At 45.9% G+C, this 18,786-nt stretch overlaps 1 non-coding gene across 1 annotated transcript; it reads left to right on the top strand.

Moving 5' to 3' along the window:
* Nucleotides 1–18,468: 18,468 nt before the first annotated feature.
* Nucleotides 18,469–18,542, top strand: trnan-guu (transfer RNA asparagine (anticodon GUU)). The gene has a single exon. It is a non-coding gene; the product is annotated as a tRNA-Asn (tRNA).
* Nucleotides 18,543–18,786: the final 244 nt, after the last annotated feature.

Raw genomic sequence — 18,786 nt, 5'->3', positions numbered from 1 at the left:
GGCGTCCAGCGGCAACCAGACTGTCATGGCGGATGCGTCCAGCGGCAACCAGACTGTCATGGCGGATGCGTCCAGCGGCAACCAGACTGTCATGGCGGATGCGTCCAGCGGCAACCAGACTGTCATGGCGGATGCGTCCAGCGGCAACCAGACTGTCATGGCGGATGCGTCCAGCGGCAACCAGACTGTCATGGCGGATGCGTCCAGCGGCAACCAGACTGTCATGGCGGATGCGTCCAGCGGCAACCAGACTGTCATGGCGGATGCGTCCAGCGGCAACCAGACTGTCATGGCGGATGCGTCCAGCGGCAACCAGACTGTCATGGCGGATGCGTCCAGCGGCAACCAGACTGTCATGGCGGATGCGTCCAGCGGCAACCAGACTGTCATGGCGGATGCGTCCAGCGGCAACCAGACTGTCATGGCGGATGCGTCCAGCGGCAACCAGACTGTCATGGCGGATGCGTCCAGCGGCAACCAGACTGTCATGGCGGATGCGTCCAGCGGCAACCAGACTGTCATGGCGGATGCGTCCAGCGGCAACCAGACTGTCATGGCGGATGCGTCCAGCGGCAACCAGACTGTCATGGCGGATGCGTCCAGCGGCAACCAGACTGTCATGGCGGATGCGTCCAGCGGCAACCAGACTGTCATGGCGGATGCGTCCAGCGGCAACCAGACTGTCATGGCGGATGCGTCCAGCGGCAACCAGACTGTCATGGCGGATGCGTCCAGCGGCAACCAGACTGTCATGGCGGATGCGTCCAGCGGCAACCAGACTGTCATGGCGGATGCGTCCAGCGGCAACCAGACTGTCATGGCGGATGCGTCCAGCGGCAACCAGACTGTCATGGCGGATGCGTCCAGCGGCAACCAGACTGTCATGGCGGATGCGTCCAGCGGCAACCAGACTGTCATGGCGGATGCGTCCAGCGGCAACCAGACTGTCATGGCGGATGCGTCCAGCGGCAACCAGACTGTCATGGCGGATGCGTCCAGCGGCAACCAGACTGTCATGGCGGATGCGTCCAGCGGCAACCAGACTGTCATGGCGGATGCGTCCAGCGGCAACCAGACTGTCATGGCGGATGCGTCCAGCGGCAACCAGACTGTCATGGCGGATGCGTCCAGCGGCAACCAGACTGTCATGGCGGATGCGTCCAGCGGCAACCAGACTGTCATGGCGGATGCGTCCAGCGGCAACCAGACTGTCATGGCGGATGCGTCCAGCGGCAACCAGACTGTCATGGCGGATGCGTCCAGCGGCAACCAGACTGTCATGGCGGATGCGTCCAGCGGCAACCAGACTGTCATGGCGGATGCGTCCAGCGGCAACCAGACTGTCATGGCGGATGCGTCCAGCGGCAACCAGACTGTCATGGCGGATGCGTCCAGCGGCAACCAGACTGTCATGGCGGATGCGTCCAGCGGCAACCAGACTGTCATGGCGGATGCGTCCAGCGGCAACCAGACTGTCATGGCGGATGCGTCCAGCGGCAACCAGACTGTCATGGCGGATGCGTCCAGCGGCAACCAGACTGTCATGGCGGATGCGTCCAGCGGCAACCAGACTGTCATGGCGGATGCGTCCAGCGGCAACCAGACTGTCATGGCGGATGCGTCCAGCGGCAACCAGACTGTCATGGCGGATGCGTCCAGCGGCAACCAGACTGTCATGGCGGATGCGTCCAGCGGCAACCAGACTGTCATGGCGGATGCGTCCAGCGGCAACCAGACTGTCATGGCGGATGCGTCCAGCGGCAACCAGACTGTCATGGCGGATGCGTCCAGCGGCAACCAGACTGTCATGGCGGATGCGTCCAGCGGCAACCAGACTGTCATGGCGGATGCGTCCAGCGGCAACCAGACTGTCATGGCGGATGCGTCCAGCGGCAACCAGACTGTCATGGCGGATGCGTCCAGCGGCAACCAGACTGTCATGGCGGATGCGTCCAGCGGCAACCAGACTGTCATGGCGGATGCGTCCAGCGGCAACCAGACTGTCATGGCGGATGCGTCCAGCGGCAACCAGACTGTCATGGCGGATGCGTCCAGCGGCAACCAGACTGTCATGGCGGATGCGTCCAGCGGCAACCAGACTGTCATGGCGGATGCGTCCAGCGGCAACCAGACTGTCATGGCGGATGCGTCCAGCGGCAACCAGACTGTCATGGCGGATGCGTCCAGCGGCAACCAGACTGTCATGGCGGATGCGTCCAGCGGCAACCAGACTGTCATGGCGGATGCGTCCAGCGGCAACCAGACTGTCATGGCGGATGCGTCCAGCGGCAACCAGACTGTCATGGCGGATGCGTCCAGCGGCAACCAGACTGTCATGGCGGATGCGTCCAGCGGCAACCAGACTGTCATGGCGGATGCGTCCAGCGGCAACCAGACTGTCATGGCGGATGCGTCCAGCGGCAACCAGACTGTCATGGCGGATGCGTCCAGCGGCAACCAGACTGTCATGGCGGATGCGTCCAGCGGCAACCAGACTGTCATGGCGGATGCGTCCAGCGGCAACCAGACTGTCATGGCGGATGCGTCCAGCGGCAACCAATTCTGAATAAAACCATCAACTTTTAATTTCTGCCTTCTGTTTCTTGAGTACTGCAATATTGCCCTGGTCAGTGTCACTACTGATGACCCTTTGGGCTCCTGTGCACTTAACACAGTTTCACCTTGGCTCCATCTTCCAGCCAAGGAGCATGTTGAGCCCATACTATAATGTTCTTTGGTGGAAGACGTAGCTGATCTAAATGGAGTTCTGGGAGGATGTACAGTTGTTTTTTCTTCTGGCTTGATGATTACGGATAGAAATACAGCCTGCATAAGTTCTGCCACTTTCTTTTCCTGTGTCTTTAGTTTGGAGGCAAGAGCAATATTGGAGGTAGTCTTTTCTATGAGTAGTTCTTTCAAGCTCTCTACCTCTTTCACAACTGACTGATATTCAGTTTCAGATACTGTTGGTTTCAGTGTTTCACAAAATTCTGCAATGACTTCATTGCATTCCTTGAGCTCCTGCTCAGACTTTTCACGGAGATGACACTCACATGTCAAACTGTTTTCCAGGTCCTTCAGTTTTTCCTCAGAAATGGAGCAGCTATTCTCTGCTGCGACTCTTCTGTCTTTTTCTCGTGTTAGAAAGAAATTCTTTTTCAGCAGCTTAGTCCTGACAATATCCATCCGATGGTATAAATAGTTGATCTTGTCCTTATTATTTTGGTAAGATTCCTGTAATTTCTCTGATCCATAATCTTCGTCGGCAACAGAGGCATTAGAGGGAATCTCCTCGGTTTGTGAAATTGGAAACTTCCAGGTGACGCGACGAACTTTGGAGGCCTGGGGATGATGCTGCACAAGCTGGACGTCCTCGGAATAAGGAGTCACAGCCGCAGCAGAGACCTGGGATTGTTCCTTTTCCTCTTCGTCATTTACTGAGCTTGATGTTAAAATTTCTGATCTGTTGGTGGGTTCCTCCAAACTTTTGTTACTGCCAAAAGTAATGTTATATTTTTGGAGGCCTGGGCTTGTTTGTCGGTTTGTGAAATTGGAAACTTCCACGTGACGCGACAAACTTTGGAGGCCTGGGGATGATCCTGCACAAGCTGGACGTCCTCGGACTGAGGAGTCACAGCCGCAGCAGAGACCTGGGATGGTTCTTTATCCTCTTCGTCATTTACTGTTTGAGGAGACGGGGAATCCTCAAAGGCCTGGCATTGTTCTTTTTCCAAAAGGTCATTTTCTGACTCGTTGGTGGGTTCCTCATAACTTTCATTATCGCCAAAAGTAATGGTATATGTGTAGAAATCCTCAGGTAAATCGTTGTCTACCATGTCACACGACTGAAGTTGAGCAGATGATATCTGGGTTTGACTCATTTTTTCAAACCGTTGTTTTTAAGAGTTTGTCAAAATGACTATTTGAGATAGTAATTAAGTGTTGTTTTATTTAGGCGATGTGAAAATCGTTTACTGTGACTTTCAAATTTGCTTCTAAAACTGGACGTGTTTCTTCAAATAAACTCCTGACGAACTGTGAAAAAGGAGTGAAAATGTCTGGCCTATATAACATTTGTGATGTCAAACAACATCGGTGATGACATCACAATTTAGCGATAAGACTAAAAAAGAGCGATGGCGTTCCGTTCTCTGCCACCATCTTGTGTGCTGTTTTGCGCTCTTGTTCAGTTTTATGATTATACATTTTTAAACTTTTTTTCTGTGAAATCTCAAAATATTATTGTCCCGGTCAGTTTTAATGCATTAATTGTATGTTGTGGTACTCACGACTGCTTTCTTCATGCCTCCACTGGAAAATTGGACCTTATTCTGTGATGATCTGCAGGTTTGAAGACCTCTGTTTTGTCTCTCTTCTGGTCTGTGATTCCAACCACAGATTCTGGATGGAATTGAAGTCCGGATTCCAGAATGTTGATTTTTGTTCTCTGTTAATCACTTGATGACTTCAGCTGAATACTTCATGGCACTGTCACGTTGGAAGGTCCACTTCTGCCAGTTTCCCACCAGCAGTGTTTACCAAGACAGAATTAATGTCAGTTTTTAAAATGTTTCCAAGATAAGCCTTTTTCCACATTTGATATGTTTTTCCTGCAATTCCATTCAGTTTTATTTATATAACGCCAAATTACAACAAATGTCATCTCAGGGCATTTCAATGATATAATCCAATTCATTGTAATCATATTCCAATTAATTAATTAAAAAATGAATCAAATTCATTCACACAGAGCCAATTCAAAAACAATTTCCTGACTAAGAAACCAACAGATTGCACCAAAACTTCTCTTCAGTCCAGTCTCCCAAACTTGCATTATATCTAATTAGAGATAACTTTGAAAGTCCCATTTTGAAAGTGGACTTTTAAGCCTTAAAATAAGTGATTTTTAGGTGGCTAGAATAGAATAGAAAAATACTTTATTCATCCCCCAGTCAGGGAAATTCAAATTAAGTTATGTAGCTCATAAAATCATTAATATTTGCAATGATTGTGTGTTAATCCCAATAACATGTTCAAGTCTCTGTAACAGAATGCTGTGATCGATCGTATCAAATGCAGCACTGAGATCCAATAGGACAAGTACAGAAACAAGTCTGCTATCAGAGGCTAAGAGGGGATCATTGGTAACTTTTACCAGTGCTGTTTCTGTGCTATGATGCACTCTGAATCCTGACTGAAACTCTTTAAAGAGATTATTTCTATGAAAATGATCACAAAGCTGAACTGCAACTATTTTTTCCAAGAACTTTAGATAAAGGGGAGATTGGATATAGGTTGATAATTAGCCAATAGACAATCTTTGAAAACAGATCTCAGTGGGAAAGTAAATAATCATACTGCATATCCAGGCAGACAGTTATTTTGATCATAGAGGTATTATAGGTCATCTTTAAAACAACGAAAAAAAAAAAATTTGGAGAAAAGGGGGAGATTAAAGATTTAAAGGGGCAGTATCTTTTAACCGACTTCATGTCTTGGAATATTTTTCTTGACAGATTGTGAATTATTTTGCCAATGTGTGAAGGATGAAAGGACACCACAATTGGTGGAAATGATCAACACAATGACTGAATTCAAAAGACACCCCCATCATGTGAAAAGTGTCATTGTAGCAACTCAAAATGATACCAAGTGGCCTGACATGATTGCATGCATTACAACATTGGGGCATGCTCCTAATGGATCAACAGACGGTGCCCTGAAGGGACATTTATCCCAAATGTGGAAAAGAGCATCACTGAACTTCTGGACAGTCAGATGCAACCCAACTGTGTCAGTTTAACCAAGACATGTCCTACAGGTTTTCTGTTGGATTTAGGTCAGGTAAGTGTAGGGCCCTATTGAGTGGTATAAATTCCTCCAGGAATTGTCTGCATACTCTGGCCACAAGGCCATGCTCTTGGAGGAACGCAGGACCAGTACATGGTCTGACAACAGGGCCAAGGAGTTTAACCAGATGCCCATGGGCAGCTGTTGTTCAGCCTGTAGAGGTCTGTGTATCCTTCAGTGGATATGCAGAATAGTACAACATGCTCCTTGACTGGAACATGGGCCCAAGGTGAAACTGTTAAGTGCACAGGAGCCCAAAGGGTCATCAGTAGTGACACTGACCAGGGCAATATTGCAGTACTCAAGAAACAGAAGGCAGAAATTAAAAGTTGATGGTTTTATTCCTAATATATTTAATGCATCTCAAGCCACCGCCATGACAGTCTGGTTGCCGCTGGACGCATCCGCCATGACAGTCTGGTTGCCGCTGGACGCATCCACCATGACAGTCTGGTTGCCGCTGGACGCATCCGCCATGACCGTCTGGTTGCCGCTGAACGCATCCGCCATGACCGTCTGGTTGCCGCTGGATGCATCCGCCATGACCGTCTGGTTGCCGCTGGACGCATCCGCCATGACCGTCTGGTTGCCGCTGGACGCATCCGCCATGGTCTCCGGGTGCCACTACCCCGCGTGAGGTTTCCACGACAGAGGACAGGCAGTTGGAATCATCGGTGTTACACACACCACCGAGCATACGTTTCTCCCCTCGAATACCGCGGCCCGAGTCGCTGCCGACCGGCTTCAACCATGAGGCGGCGGCAGCTGAAGGGACACAGGCCATCGGTCTACTAGGCTGCATATCGGCGCAACTATTCGGGGTGCCGGGCCCTGTTCATGGAGAAGAGGGGGATAAAGTATAAACTTGGACAGCCCCGAACCCCTCAATAAACAGCCTGCTCTGCGGGGTAAGTTAAAACTCATCATTCTTTGTTGTTTTCTCACGTCTTTTTTCTCACTGCATAAGCCTGCCACCGCGGTGAAAAACATCTGAATGTAAAACAAAAACGTGGACTTCCTACATGTGCGCGTAAGCGTCATCAACACGGATGTGACGCATAGGGAGAAAGTGAGGGTGGGAGGGGTAGCGGTTAAAAGAGCGCAGCGTTTTCAGTAGAACTCATGTGAAGTGCAATTTATAACCCTCTGTAAAATAAGCCAGTTGATATATTATTACTGCTCTGTTAACTTTTCCATGCTGCTTTCAATGGGAGCATTACATGGTAACATCTATGTATATTTCACAGTGTATACTTAAGCAAGGTTTTTATTTATCTATTTTTATGCTATTAAACTGTTTCAATTTGACAGAATCTGTTGTAGTTCCTGTGAGGTCCGTGGTAAAGAATCAACGGAGCATTAGAGTGCGCTCAAGGCTGTCACTCGTCCGAGGATTAATCAGAGGTGCAATTTCTTTCTCTACTTTTTAAATTTATTTTTTTTAACATTTACAATCACGGAACCAGGTATATTTAAAATACTTTTATGGTTATTTCTCCTTCATCCACAGAGGCTGACCTGTCAATAGAATGGATACGTCCTACAATCGGGCCAGATCCTCGCCTATGGAGGAAAAGAAACTCTACCATCCGTGAAAAATCAAGAGCTCGGGCATTCATGAGACGTAGTGAGATTCTTATACAGAAAATGAACTATGACTTGAAGGTGATTTCAAAGTAAAGTAAATGTGTGTGTATAAGTAAATATCTTTTCCCCTCTTAACATTCTCAATTCTGTGTAAAGATGGATAATCAAGCAGGTGGAGTTGTTCTGGGTGAATTATCTAAGGCCGTAGAAAGCTTGCAACACATACCCATACCGGTTCATGTGTGGAATTACTTTACACTGCTGGAGTATGCGCTCCTTAATGTAGATTATCAGTCATCCCCTACGGATATTGAAGAAGATGAGAATGATGAAACTGGCGTGTTACACGAATTAGAACCACCAATCCAAAATGAGTCACCGACTATTGTCTCACCAACTCCAGCTCCTCGTGCCATATCACTTGATTCAGCCTCAGCAAATTGTGCTTCTCAAGCTTTAGCATCAGATACTGTCTCACGAAATCTTATTTCTATACCTTCTCCAGCTGCAGCAGAACAAACTCGGCAGCATGGTAGGGGCTTGAATCAGGAGAATGTAGCCGTCCCTGAACAGAATCGGAGAGACACACCTCCACCGATTGCGCGTGAATGTTTCAACTGTCTTGAAATAAGACGTTCCGTCACAATACCGCATCCGTGCCCTGATATAATGCCCAACATCGCTGAGTTCACTTCAACGGTTATGAGCAATCTTATTGAAGTGGCAGAAACAGCGCGATCACTCACCAGATGTAATGATGTCGTCCAGCTAGAATTAGTAGGTGAGAGTATTTCTCAACACATTACCGTTTCTGTCACAGACGAGTGTGATGTAATCCTGAAAGCCTTTCTGGACTTTTTAGATGAGTTAACTCAATCAAATGCAGAGATTGCCTCTGATACCAACCTGGAGTTAATCCTCCAGGTAGAAAGAAACCCCACAGGGGGCACAAAATGGAAGGCTTCAAAAACCTTAGAATGCAAATTAATCCATAAGACAAAAACGTCACTTGTACATTACAGATGATTGTGACAATCAGCTCTGCTTCGCCATCAGTCTCGCGCACGTCTACGACCCTAAATTTACCGATAGTCAAACCTTGGTACAAGGGAGAGTGGCAGCGTCTGACTGATCAGACGCCTGTATCTTTCAGTGATGTTGGAAAATTTGAAAAAATCCTAAACAGAAAAATTGTGGTGTTTCACAGAACCAAGGATGACCGAGCTCTGTAAATTTGAGACTGATTTCAGAGATCGATCAAGCCCTCTCTTTCTGTTATTACTCCAAAACCATTACTATGGAATAAAAAACCTCAAAGGTTTTATAGGGTCGAGATACATTTGTGAACACTGCTACACTCCCGTATTCTCTGTTTTACAGACTGATTATAGTTTGAGATTCATCGATAGTCTGTCATTCCTGGCTATGAAACTGAGTATGTTGCCAAAAGCATTAGGTTTCAGTGATAATACCAAAGGTTTCTTTCCCCACAGATTTTCTTCAGAACAGAATTTGAAATATGTGGGGCCTTTTCCTCCACCGAGTTACTACTCTGTAGAACTCATGAGCCCCAGTGAGCAGGGAGAGTTCTACAGATGGTACGGAGGAGTGTGTAAAGGTACCTTTAACTTTCGTGAACAGAGTATGCTTTACTGTAAAAATGATGTTGACATACTTTTCAGGGGGTGTCTCAAATTCCCTGAGCAATTCTTTAACGAGACGCGCGTGGACCCCCTGAAATGCATCACGATCGCATCGGCCTGTATGGTTTTTACCGCCAACTTGCTGCAGCGTAAAACCCTGGCTATACCTTCACCCGTTGATTACAGTCAGCAGAGTAAGACCTTCTGAAACGCAACCATCCAGTGGCTGGAGTGGTTAGCATTTAGCAGAGGGATTGAGATTAGCCACGTGTTAAACACCGGGGAAAAGGGAATCGGCCCTTATCATGTAGATGGGTATGCGGAAATTGATGGTGTGAGGGTAGCTTTTGAGTTTTACGGTTGTTTCTTTCACGGATAGCCCATCTGCTATCTTCCTCAGGACACATGTCCGTTGAGGAAGGCACCATTCGAACAGTTCTATGCAGAGAGAGAGATAAAAAAACTGTGCACTATGCTGACTTTACATCTCTTTACCCCTATGTAAATTGCAGCTTTCCTTACCCCCTCGGCCATCCCAGAATCATCTGCAAAGATTTTGATGACCCTGACAGCTACTTTGGTTTCATAAGAGCTGTTGTTTATCCTCCACGCGGGCTGTTTTTCCCAGTTTTACCTTACAAGTCATCTCACGGAAAACTTGTATTCACTCTCTGTTGCACCTGTGCTGAAATGAATAACCAGGCAGGTGCATGCAACCACAATGATGACGAGAGAGCACTAACAGGTGTGTGGGTGAGTGTGGAGTTTAGCAAGGCGTTAAAGCTTGGTTTATCGTCTTGCTAAAATCACTGAGGTGTGGCACTTTGACAGAAGCAGTAGCTCAATCTTTGTAGACTACATACACACATTTTTTAAAGGTAAACAAGAGACTTCAGGATATCCCGCAGATGCACTTGACGAGGAGAGTAAGTTGAGGTACGTCAGAGATTACAAACTCCATCAAGGTATTCAGTTGGATACCAGCAAAATAGAGGTGAACCCTGGTAAAAGACAGGTGGCTAAACTGTGTCTGAACAGTTTCTGGGGGAAATCTGCGCAGAGGAACGACCTCCATCAGACCACCATCATCACTGACCCGAATTAATTTTTTAATTTCATGTTCTCGGGTAAAGATCGTCTACTTCCACTTTCTAAACCCTGACATATGCATGTTGCAGTGGACTGACAATAAACGATGCTCCTCCCAACAAGGTAAACAATGCAGTCATTGCAACATTTACCACCGCATATGCACGTTTAAAACTGTATAGCTGTCTGGAAGTAATGCAGGAAAAAAAATCTCTACATAGACACAGACATGATCTATGATCTGATCTATGTGGTGAAAAAAGGTGAGACTCCTCTGAAACTGGGAAACTATCCGGGGGATTTGACCAATGAGCTGGGGGGTGACAAAATTCAGGAATTTGTTGCAGCAGGACCCAAGAGTTACTCCTACCAGACCAGAAATCAGAAAAAAGTATCGATGCGCGTTAAAGGCATCAACTCAGACGCATGAATGCAGCGAGAAGGTCAACTTTGACAGCGTCAAAGAGTTAGTGGAGGGATACTTGGCTGACTCCAGAGAAATGGTGATCGAGACCCCTCAGCGTACCATCAGAAGAGATAAAAAGGGGTTTCTGTTAAAAAATACGACATTACTGAGAAAGTTCCGGGTGGTGTATGACAAGAGACGCCTTTTTCCTGACGGTACAACTCTGCATTTCGGTTATTAAGGAGATTGATTTTGACCCCAGACTAAAGACTCCTTTTTCATGTCTGATCGGATGTGGGAAATCGTTTTTTGTTGAAAGTGTTTTTAAAAAAGTGTAACCATGTGATGGATGATGTACCTGATAATATTGCTTGGATTTATACCTCTTTCCAACCATTGTATGCTGAACTGCAGCGGATGAATAAAAACATCAAATTTGTGGAAGGATTGCCTCATTCTTTTGAAGATGAAAATCTGTTCCCTCCTGATCGTAAGCACTTGGTTATTCTGGACGATGTTATTTTTCAGGCTTTAGACCATCCAGAAGAGGTAAAAGTTTTCACACTGTACAGACTTCACAGAAATATGAGTGTCATGATGTTGACTCAAAATGTACTTAATCAAGGGAAATACAGTTGCACCATCAGCCTGAACAGTAACTACCTGGTGCTGTTTAAGAATCCCAGTGACAGATTGCAGGTGAATATACTAGACCGTCAAATCTTCCCCTCAGAGAAATCTATCTTCCTGGAGAGCTTTGAGGACGCCACCAGAGAGCCGCACGGGTATTTAATCGTCGACCTGACCCACTCATGCCCAGAACAATACAGACTGAGAACGGGTTTACTTCCTAGTCAGTGGCCAGTTGTCTATGTTCTGAAAGCATAGTAATTAATCATGTCAGCCCGTATAAAAAGGAATGCTCCGTTGCTCAGAGCTCTGTACCATGCCACACCTCAGAAACGTAAGGACATTCTCGGCCATTGTTCACCCGACTTTCTTAAAGCTTTGTGTGAGATTGCTCTGAATATTTTAAAGGGTAACATTAAGCTATCCCCTTCCCAGTATCGGAGTTTGAAAAAGCAAAAGAAAGTTATCAGACTGCTGGCTGATAAGAGAACCGGTTTAAAACGTAAGCAGTTGGCTCTCAAAAGTCAAGGAGGTGGGTTTATTCTCCCCATCCTAACGGCTCTTGCACCCATAATTGGGGATCTAGTGGCTGGAATCGTTAGAAGATAAGAACCATGTCGCTCAGGACAGTGTAAAAGATGTTTCTCATCTCACCTCATCAGTTCAAACACTTGAGTCAGCCAGAGACTTCTATCAGACAGACGGCGGAGGATGATTTGGATAATAAAATGAGAGCGATACTCGACGAGTCAGGAATGACCTCTTATGAAAAAATTAAGAAATACGACGCCCTGCTGCAAAGATACCTCACCCTGATCAAGCGAGGTCAGATGGAGGAGCCATGGGTGTCTGTGACTCTTCAGCGAAACAGTCTTAATGATCCAATACCTGAATCAGATTCCTGTGAGACGGACCGTGTTCATGAACCCGATCAGTTAGAATTGGATGCAACGGCGAGTGAGGTATTAAAAATCCTTCCAAAGCGCGATCGCAGAAATGGTGAATACATCTTGAGGAAATTATCTGAGAGAAATGGCTGGACCACCAGAGGAGAATTTGTTTATCAGGGGCAGGTTGTGAGAGGATCACAATTGGTTGATTTACTTAAAAACCTTCTACTCCCTTTTAAAAGAAAAGCCCAAACCATGCAACCAACAGGTTGGACAAGTTTTCTCAATGTCCTGAATGAACTGAAAATACCTTTATCCTCTGTGAATAACCCGCAAGCCCGTGAACAATACCGTCGTCTCAAAACAGAACCGAGCGGAATGGAGAAAATACCATCTGTAAAACCGAAGAAGAAGATAACCCTCTCCACTCATTTTTTAAGATCTGGACATGTTGAGCGAGACGAGGCTGCAGACGAACAAAGTTTGCATAAAAAGATAAAAACCTCCACGCTGGGTCACCTTTTCACCATAAATTTCTGTAAGAAATGAATAAAATGATACCGTCTTTTGTTCTCAACAAAGATTTTTATTGATCCCAATTTTCAGAGTCTACCGAGTCATCACTTTCATGCATTCACAATTTGTAAAACTCTTTGAACATCTGTAAAGAACAGGCTCCCTGATGAAATGAGAGAGCACTGTGCTTTCTGATGCATCTCTGATATTTTTTCACAAAGTTAGATACCATCACATAATTTTTAAGAACATCATCACTGTAGGAGGATAATACTTGTTGCAGAGACATTCCGGTAATAAACGCACTGTTGACCGCACACAGTGGACAAGGTGTTCTGAAGTTGGCGATTATGGTACGTTATCTTCAGGGATCGGTCTTTCAGAAATGACACAATGTCTGAGGGGTAGTGAGAAAAATCTGGCGGTAGCCCGTAAGAGTCGAAAAAGGTGGCTTGACCATTCTCCTCCAGAGTCAGAGCTAGCCAGTGAGAAGGATGTGTGTTCACAATAAAGTAAGCCGGCTTTGTAAACGTTTGTTTGAGTAAGGGGAGTTGGTCACTAGCCCACACGCCACAAAATAGGTTTCCCAGTAGATGGTGCAACAGGCTCTCCAGTTGGTGGTTATTCATGCTTACTCTTTTAATAATAGTCCACCAGCACCTGTCTTCTCGAGTTGATCTCCAAAATGGAATCGTAACATGCGTAGACAATGAGGGTTGTGGTGTGAGGTAGCGGTACTCTAAACTTCATCTCCAATCTTCAATTCCCATTAGAAACAGGTGACAAGGCGTCGGTATCCTCACCAGGATTGAGATTCAAGACAAACAGCGAGTAACCGTTGTTAAATTCTTCACGTGTGATACTCAAAGGGAGATCTTTTAAATGACGACCGGTAGCTGTAAACAAATTGTAAAATTCCCGGACTGAAATGCCTTGGTTGACCTGAGGCTGGAATGCCTTGGCGGGAACTTGTTTACCATCAAGAGCTAGATATTCTATATCCATATGTTTAAAGTTGACGGGTGACAAGTCCCTTCTTCATGTGAATGCCTCGTGGTGCACCATACATAAAACAATATATTTAGGCATCGCTCCCAAAAAGAGATTCTCCTGATTACATATCCTCAAATTTTCAGGGATGGAGTATGTTTTTACATTCATATGTGACAGTGGGTAGAGAGCGTTTCCTCTTATTAAGGCCGATGTGTGGCCTAAACGAATAGCGGGGGAGACGGATACTTTTTTGATAAAAAGAGAGGCGCCTAATATCATTAATCGTCTCTGGTTCCCATGAGATAGAAAGCCTCTCTGGCCCTGGTTAGTTTAACTCTCATATCCACAGAGTTCAGCAGGAGCCTTTCGCAGAAAAAAATATCCCCATGGAGGGGGCCCATTAAGTGTACCTCTCTGGAATTAGCTGTACAGAGAGCCCTCTGGTTTAGCCCTCTGTTTGGCCCATTATTGGTTACTATAGAGTCTATGGCGCCGGCTGTATCTTTATAATAAAGACCAGCGCTGAACTGACTCTTTAACGCGTCTTCAGAAAAGTTTAGCAGAGTCTCAATCATAGATCTATATGGGTGGGTGGCACTAGACTGTGAAATTAATCTATCACCCAGAGTAACATCGGATTGACTGAATAGTGTATTGAGAGGATAATTGATGAGACCCACAGGTGCGTCGTTCGCCAAGTTTGTGCCGTCTGCATTGGTGATCTTCATAGGGACTGAAAATAAGTCCAGTTCTGCCAGGGTGAACTCAGGGGAATTGTGATGCAAAAGAGCCATGTTTTACTCTCTTTCTCTCTCTATTTATGATTCAGTGAAATATATCTCTTCTCCGTGCAGACTTCCTCCCTTTAGGCTTGATCCTGATTTCTTTCTTTTAAGCGACCTCAGTATTTGTGACCCCCTCACACGTTCACCAGGCGGCCGCTTTCTTGGTCTTCGTGACAAAACCATAATACCCGATCCTTCTTGTCCTCCCTTCTCTGCAGTACCAGAGATCCTTCTCATGGCTTTGCCTATGACATCTGAGGCAATGCTTGTAGCTGCTGTTTTCAGATGAGGCTTAGCTATAGCAAAACCTTTTTTAACTAGGGGGACTATGAAGCGAAATAATTTTGAAAATATAGAGCCTATTCCGCGACCGTACATACAGGTGCTCCGTAAAAACCAGGCAGGGTACCTCCGACCTGGTTTTGGTAATAGTTTACGAAGTGATGAGGGTCATCCCTCATGAACCATGTTGCTTTGTTTTGTTATCCTCCTCCTGACACAGACACAGAGGTGACCTCTGACTGAACCTTTGCTTGATAGTGACTACTGATCAGATATTTACTTCTGATCAGAGCTTATCGGGAGACATGGAATCACAATTTCCTCTTGCTCTCTCCGTGATATCAGAGTGAATGACCATCATTTCATTACGCGTTGTGATATCACGGGTTGGAAGTGTAGTCTCACAACAGTTTTCCCATAAGTAAAATTTAGTAAAAAGTGTTTTGATCCGTTTTAATCTCTATGTGGATGTTTTCAATATGCCTCTTTGCTACAGGTAGATAGTTGACAGGGTTAAAAGTATGCGTAATTATATCGCCAAACTTACCCTCTAACTGTTTGCAAGAGCGGGGCATAAGCACCCCCGACTATCTGTATTGCTGTTACATTGCTGTAACAGTAAAGCTGGTAGAAACCTGCTTTTAAATCCATCGGGTAAGGGGCCCTCCTTGTATCAAATACGATCCATTTACCAGGCTCCACCTAGCATGTAGCTCAGTGGTGGATAAAAACGCAGGTGGTACTGGGCACCTGACTGATACGTGAGTCTATTTTCCACCGTGTCCACGACTAAATAAATATCAGAACCTATTTTTCGAAGGTGACCCTCAATCTCGGCTTTGAGCTGATTCAAATCCTTGAATGTCCGAATCCTATATTCTGGCGGTAGAACTTTTCCAGCCCCGCTTTCCTCCGTTCAAAAAAAGTCTGGTCCCTAGGGGCATTATGCCATGTGTACGGATAAGAAATCTCCGTCAAGGCACGTGAAGCATGGTGTAATGTTGCGGGCTAGGAGTAGTGAAGGTTCTTTTATACCCCGTGAAGGTCACTGGCTCTGACCCAGCTGTTGAATTTCTCAGGCCAGTTTTTCCAACAGACAAAAAACTGTTTTACACCCCTGATGCTGCGTCGTTTTAATATCTTCTCCACTTGATACATCTTGTCTTTATTCAGTTTAACTTTTTGAAGCTCCTCCACGTAAAAGGAACCTTCAATAGCTTCTCCATCAAAATCTTTCAGTTTGTACACAGGGGGAGATCATGCAAGCTGCTCGCTCACTGTAAACACTTCATCTGTAAAACTTTGTTCATATTTCTTGTCAAACATGCCTCGCAGTTTAGATCTTCTTACAAGATCTCCTTTTTTAAACTTTATCCTTGAGTCCTTGCAGCGTCAACCGCGAGCAGAGCCGTACAGGTTCTGAAAAAACTTGAAAGGTGTTTTCTAGAGTCACCTCTACAGGCTTCATTTTGATGCTCGTGTGGTAACTGTGGTTGTAATTTTCCACGAGATCCTGCAGGACGTCGAGGTATCGACGTGTGTTATTAGGAGTAAAATATCTCCACATCCTGGTTTTTAACGTGCGGTTAAACCTCTCAAGCCTTTACCTCGCTCGGCGTAGCAAAATGCACAACTCCGTGGTTCTCTAATAATGCCTTAAATTTTTTGTTAAAAAAATCTTACCCCGCATCAGTTTGAAGTTTTTTAGGGGTCTCGCTTTCTCTAAAAACAGATTACTACCAGGGTGGATAGGATCATAGAAAACCTTTTTCATTAATCTCGTTTCAGCCATCTTTTCTTCTGACGGAAAACACAAAACGCAAGTATATTTCAACCTTTTATTTTTTCTCTAATGTATTATTATACATACACATACATGTGATCACGAAAAGCAGGAATGCTAGTAATATAGGATTTAAGAAAAGTTAAATGTTATAACAACATCACATGATTACAATATTAGTCTAAACACATCCAACTGATGGAAAGAAGGAATGTTACATCCTTCTTTTAACCCTCCCAAAACTTTGTCATGGTTTGAAGCTGCGGAAGAGCGCGGAAACTCATCCATCCATACATTTTCTATACCGTCAATCCGTTGATCGGGTAGCGGGTGGGCTGGAGCCTATCCCAGCACTCATCGGGCGAAAGGCGGGTTACACCCTGGACAGGTCGCCAGTCCATCACAGATCCGCTATTTCATTCATCTTCTCCACCCAGGCTGCATGAGGTATTGCTAACAGCATCCTAAACAGACCACAGTCAGAGTTAAAACACTCAAGAACAAAAAGATCCCCGTCTTCATTCTCATTAGATTTCCGGTGGCTTGCACGGAAGAACCAACGGCCTGTAACACCTGTTCCCAGTGCCGGTGAGGTTTCCAGGACAGGGGGCCTGTAGCCAGGATCTTTTACAAAGTACCAGGGGACTTGAATGGGAGTTTGTGACTGGAGAAAGGTGCTTAAAATTCCCTTTGACTCCAGGGGTGTCAAATTTTTCACACTTAATAAGGACCTATGTCGCAATGACCCTTTGAATTTGACCTTTGACCATTTGAATTAAGCTTTGATGAAAAATTGATCCACAGCGTCAACTGAAGCCTCCCATACAACATACTAAATGCACACCATTTTAGACCTAATTTTGTTTAATTTTAAGACAAAACAAATGTCTTTTTTGTCCTTGTTCTTTTAACCCAATTTACACCCAAGTCGGACACAGTGTCAACTGAGGACTAAAAAGAAAAATACCCGAAAATCGGCCGCAGGCAACCGCCCTCATCCACAACCACAACTGACCTCCGGGAGTCAGTCTCTCTAATTTAGTTCAATCCAATTTGGAGCCCTTTTCCCCCGAGAAAAGTGTCCCAAATTCGACCGGCTTACCTGGTCCAATATCCCTCGAGAAAAGTTCTCGAAAATCGGCCATCTGGCCGCAAGCAACCGCCCCTATCCACTGCCTCAACTGATCTCCGGGAGCCAAACCCCAACCTGGTCAAATTCCCCCAGAGAAAAGTGCATGAAAATCGGCCGTCTGCCCTCAACCGACCTCCAGGAGCCATGCTCCAACTTGGCACATTTTTGCCCCAAGTAAAGTGTCCAAATTTAGACCTCCTCGAGCCGGCAGCACCCCCCATGAGCCCCCTCTAGTCAGTCATCCACTGGTTCTCCAAACCTCCAGAAACCATGCCCACCAGCCGGCCCTGTGCACCCACACTTAAGCACCCCTCCTCAGACTGAACCATCCATCTAGACCCACCGGAACTCTGCGTCCCTGGTATGGACTCATTTTAGCGGATGGTCCAATTTGACGCACTTTTAGTATGGCAGACTGTCATGGCGGATGCGTCCAGTGGCAACCAGACGGTCATGGCGGATGCGTCCAGCGGCAACCAGACTGTCAAACTACTACCTTTTCCATTAACTTTCTTTTATTGTGATGAGTGGTAAAGATGAAAACAGCAGTTAAGGCGATAACAAGAACATCAGCCTCTTCATTTTGTCAAACTGCTACCTTTTCTCTAGGTCCACTGCCTTCAGGTCTCTTCGGTACAGAGACCAAGCATTGATGAGTGCCACTGTGACACTATGCCACCAAATATACAAGTACCATCTTCTGGTTTTTAAGCTGTATTTGTACAGACCCCTTACCCTATATGCCTACCTGTAAGTCGCTTTGGATAAAAGCGTCTGCTAAATACATAAACATAAAGGGGACGAACCATGAGAGAAAAGATGGTGGTATTCCTGCATTTCAAACATTTGAAAAATCCCATAGTTAATGATGTTGCTAACAGAGTCTCTGTGGCGCAATCGGCCAGCGCTTTTGGCTGTTAACTGAAAGGTTGGTGGTTCGAGCCCACCCAGGGACGAGTAGTTTCACCAATACATTGTTGATAAGTTACACATACTACTGCCATTTCTTCGGAACACGGTATGCAGCCTCATCCTTCACTACCAAATTGAACATCTTTCCTATTGGCAACCTACAAGCTGTCAGGCTCTGTGGTTAGAGAGAGCGCAAAAAAAAAGATTTTTGGACTGACAACTGGAGGAGTGGTAGTCAACCTCCACCTCCACGGCCGAGTTGCCCTTGAGAAAGGCTCCGTACCCCCC

This window comes from Leuresthes tenuis, unplaced genomic scaffold, assembly GCF_036924035.1.
Source record: "Leuresthes tenuis unplaced genomic scaffold, fLeuTen1.0.hap1 SCAF_19, whole genome shotgun sequence".
Classification (NCBI taxonomy): Eukaryota; Metazoa; Chordata; class Actinopteri; order Atheriniformes; family Atherinopsidae; genus Leuresthes; species Leuresthes tenuis.
This window is presented reverse-complemented; position numbering and strand designations above follow the sequence as displayed.